The sequence below is a fragment of the Larus michahellis genome, chromosome 18 (genome assembly GCF_964199755.1).
Source record: "Larus michahellis chromosome 18, bLarMic1.1, whole genome shotgun sequence".
NCBI lineage: Eukaryota > Metazoa > Chordata > Aves > Charadriiformes > Laridae > Larus > Larus michahellis.
The window spans coordinates 7,566,666-7,571,649 of NC_133913.1; the positions used below are offsets into that span (position 1 = coordinate 7,566,666).

Sequence of the window (4,984 nt, forward strand, 5' to 3'; positions counted from 1 at the left end):
TGTCCTTGGCACTGGTGCCTGGGTCTGGCTGCAAGTCTAAGAGCCAAGTGCCCAGGACAGGTGGACACAGGAAGATCACCTCCAGAAGCACCACTGCTTCCACAAGGGAGGAGAGAATGTTCAGTATGGATTCAATCATCTCAATGGAGAGCTCTACACTCAGGTGAAGTCAGTCCCACACTGATCTTAAAGGTGTGTCTGCCATCTTGATGCCTCCTCCTTCTGAAGTGGTCACATGGACTCCCTTCAGTGTCCTTGTGCAGAAAGAAGAGCTTTGAGAACATGATGCCTCAAATGAAAATTGGAAGGGGGAAAAGCAAGTGCCTTTTGGAAGTGCTGACATCCTCCCAATGAGTGAGAGGAGAGAATTGCTGCCCAGCCAGCCTTTCACAGCTCTGCAGTTTGGGGACTTTGCCAATCTCATTGAAGTGTTTCCACAACAAAGCCCAAAACGGGTGGCACGATGGACTGTTAAAAACTGATGTGGAGTTTCAGATGTGGAAATGTCCTGACACATCTAGCATGAAGCATAGTGATTTGCATATTTTTAATTAAATATTTAAAAATACCTTAAGATACAGGATTGAGGGAAGGAGAGGGAGTGTAAATTTTGTTGACTGACTTCTGTTAGGAATAATGGCTATAGGTAGAGATCAAATTTTCTGTTGAACCAGAGCATGATTCTCTGAAACAGCCAAGGGATTGGGACATAAATCCTTCCAGAAAATGTCAAACTAAACAGAGAAATACATGCCCCTTTCCTAAAGCAGTGAGCCAGCTGCTGGGAATAATTTAGGGGACACAGGTGAATCCCTGACAAAATGAAGCCCTTGGCAACCTGGAATTCAAACCTGTGGGAGGACAACTCTTCCAGTGTTCCTTTGGAGAGCTGCTTCTGGATGGGGTTTGTGAGCCTTTCCAAGTGGTGGTCTTTAGAGCACTGGGAGGCATTCTGAGTTTACCCAGGAGGGAACAGAGGGAGGTGGGAGCATTCGAATTGAGGCACAGCCCAGCCTAAGGTGGCTGTGAGGTGAATGAAATGGGCTCAGTGGGGAACTGGTGGCTTCTCACTACCTGTGATGCCCAGGTGCCGTTACACTTTGGTGAGGACCTTCTGCAGGGTAGAAGCCATGGGAGGGAGGGGACGAACCTCTTTGCTCCCACTGAGGCCCTTTGAAAAGTCACTTCACTTGCTCTGGAAGGCCCACCACAGAGCTTGCTTCACATCTTTGTTCCTGAGTGTGTAAATGAAGGCACTCAACAAAGGAGTTACAGCTGTGTGAAAGGTGTTCATGAGTTTGTTCAAATGCAGGGAGTTCTGGGCCGATGGCTTGACATACAGGAACATGGTGGAGCCATACCACGTTGTGACGACACTGAGGTGGGCGGAGGAAGTGGAAAACACCTTTTTTTGACCATGGGCTGACATGTCAAGCCCTCGAGCATGGAAGAGGTGATGTACACGTAGGAGAAGAGGGTGACACACACGGGAGGCCAGCAGGCCAGTTACGCAGACAAGGAAGGTCGCTAGCTCAGTGGGCCACATGTCACTGCAGGAGAGGGCAAGGTAGAAATCTATATCACAGAGGAAATGATTGATGACATGTGGCCCACAGAACATCAGCCTGGGTGTCAGGAAGTCCAGCAGCGAGACAGACAGAAAGCCTCCCAGTCAGGATCTGAGTGCCCTCCGAGCAGAGAGGACACTGCTCATGAGGGAGCTGTATCTCAAGGGGTAGTGTATGGCTAAGTAGTGGTCATAGGCCATGACAGACAGGAGAAAACACTGAGTGGAGCCTAGGGAGAGAAGAAAGAACAACTGGAGGATGCATGCCTGTGCTGGTCTTTCAGATGCTACCAGCAGTGAAGGAAAACCATCATCCCTGAGAAAGGAGTTGGTGCAGAACATGGGAAAAAAGCATCTACCCTGAGCTAAAATTGTCAGGGAAATCCTTCGCTGCAGAAACACGTTTGGACAACTAGATCTGACCCTGAAGGTCACGCCTACACCACCAAATGAACCTGGAGAATTATTTATTGGGTCGAGCGCAGGCATCTCCCTTAGAAAATGTTGAATGCAATTGCTGACATGAAATGAGAATTCCATTTAGGAAACTGTGGTTGGAAGGCCGTGGGTCAGAAAGGCCAGCAGCGAGACAGCTGCATACATCAGAGAGTAACCAGCTTTGTTAGCATCGGTAGATCCTCACGCCCACCTCATTCACACACTGAAGTTCAAAGTGGCAGCACCAAGGAGATGGTTTTCTGATTCCCTTCTCTGTGCCACGGGGAGTTTGATCTCGGGGGGGACTGATGGAGACAGAAAACGGTGTCCCCTCACACAGGCCAGTTAAAGAACAGCAACACAGTTCCCTAAAGTGTGGCCAGTTGCTGACACACAGGACAGGTCTGACATAGCCATGTCCCATCAAGTATTTGCTGCTGGCTATTGACGTGGTGTTGAAACCTCCAGGGTGGGAGATAACTAAAGGCAACTCTGGACATTTGAATACAGAGCGAGTAAGGTAAGGGATTCGCCTACCTCATTTCAGAGCTCTAACCTCAGTTAAGGCCTAAGTCTTCAGTCTCCATTGAAGTGAAGATCTAAGTAAAGATCAAAGCTCAAAGTCAGATAAGAAGTGAGACCGAGGAATTTAATCTCCTCTGCCTCCAGACTGGGTGTCTCCAGGTGAGCTACTCATCTTTGCTTCGTAGATTATCAGCAGAGAGAAACAGGCACTGCCAAGCCCCAGTTCACCCTGTCTCATACACAGCAGGCAATCCATGCCTTCCAAACACCTGTTTTTCTTCTGTTGACAAGGTGGACTAGACAGCTGGTAGACTAGACAAGACACACACGTACACACACTTATACAGGTCTTTATGCATCCAGAGTTAGTTGAGAAGACTCTCACCCAAAGAGAAGCTCTCTACACTGTCCAGGATCACAACACAGGTGTTGGACTTGCATCTTCTGCAAGTCCTGTGTCCAAGGCATCAGTGTGGTTGAGGGGAGACTGATCTGCACTTGGTGGGAAGGGGAGATGCAGCTGAGTGAGAGTAATGTGCCCAGCTTCAGTCCTTCCACCCACACAGAAGCTTTCTGTCTGCTATCCATCTGTCCTCGAGTACCTTGGACATGGGGTTTCACCATGGGATGGGGGTGCTTGGAAAGCTAAGTATATGTGGGCTTATTGCTCGGTGAGGATGGCAACCTGGTGACAAATGACAGGGAAAAGGTTGACATACTGGGTGTCTATTTCTCCTCGGCTTTTACTGGTATGGCTTCTCCTCAGGCCGACCAGATCCCTGCATGTCCCCACAGATTCTATGGGAATGAAGCAGCACCCACAGTAGAAGAATAAGGAATTAAGGATCTTTTACTACCATATGGACAAACACAAGTTCATGGGATCACTTGGGATGCATCCAAGGGCGTTCAAGGAGTGAACCGGACAGCCTCTACTCAGTCCCTGGAAGGAAGATGGAGACAATACTCTCAGGAGCCCTTTCTAAACCCATGAAAGGCAAGAAGGGGATTGGGAGCAGCTGACATGGTCTTACCAAGGACAAATGATGCCTCACCAACCTCCTTGCTTTCCATGAGGAGGTGACAGGCACTGTGGGAAGGGGAGGGGCACTGCCTGGGGTGTACCTTGACTTCATCAAGGTCTTTGACTTACCCTCATGGGTGCACACACATGCACACCCATACACACAGCAAGGCATGCACAGTCACAGGCATGCATACACCCTGATATGTGTGCGGTTGGGGAAATTTTATTGTACCGTTTGAGGCAAATGAAACACATGCTTATGCTTAGATTTAAAAAACAAACAAACAAACAAACAAACACCAAATGATCAACGTATTGGCCAGAGTCCTACCACCATAAGCAGTTCTACAAGGAGTCTGCAAAGATGAATCAGGAGATGATTTGTTACATACACTGGCAGCAGCACCAATCCCGTGAATGGTGCATGGGACACCTCAGCCTGGCATTGGGTCTATCCCTCAGCACCAGCTCTGCTGCCCAAAGGTGGCCACTCACCATTCCCATTCCAGGGTTGCTACAAGACAATGCTGCAGCTGTTTCTCATCACCAAGGGAAACTGCTCTCCCTTCCAGAGAGTCCTTCTGTCTCCGCATTCCTGCTGCCAGTCACTTTAACCCCTGCTGCATTTGGGCCTTTGTGCCCTCTGTGGCAGATCAATCCTTGGTCACAAATTACCACTGCTGAGCAGTTACAAGTTGAATTTCCCCTTCAGTGCACGCAAAAATTCACACACATGAGCACAACCGCACATGTCAGCTGACACACACCCAAAGAGCAACTCATTCCTGTGCACTTATAACGAGGTGTGTGCACACGTTTCCAAAGGAGCCCATGTCCATAGCAACATGCATGGCCACTCCCCCCACCAACAGGTACACACAGATATTCACACACATACATGTTTATATGTATGCATGCTCCTGCACGCATGCATTTGCATACAGATGACATTCATGCTCCTCTACACAGATGCACACACACCAAAGCACACATCTGCACACACCTACGTGCACACAATTACGTATATGCAGAGTAGTCACACACATTCGTGCTCTCCTGCATGAAGGCACGTGTGTGTGCTATAACACATACACACTCATGGACACAACTGCCCAAACACACACACACACAGAGAACATTTGTGCACACTCATATTTGCATGTGTATTACACGTGTGTGTGCGAATGCAGACATGAGCACAGCCAGAGGAACATATACTTGAGCACAATCATGCACACACTCCACGGAGAAGCAGGACCCCTGACAACAGCTCTCAGCCCCTCGAGAGGACTCCAGGCAAGTCCTTCAGACCCTACAGGTAAGTATGAGCGAATGAGTCACTGGCCAGCCCCATCACCTTTAGTGAGCTCAAGGGTTTGGCAGGGGTTCAGTCAGCTTCTTTCTCACTGTGAGACACAGAGAAGCCA

The 4,984-nt window shown here is 48.9% G+C and overlaps 1 pseudogene; it reads right to left on the reverse strand.

Annotated features, from left to right (window-relative positions):
* Positions 1-1,186: 1,186 nt before the first annotated feature.
* Positions 1,187-2,251, reverse strand: LOC141732782 (olfactory receptor 287-like; annotated as a pseudogene).
* Between the last annotated feature and the right edge of the window lie 2,733 nt (positions 2,252-4,984).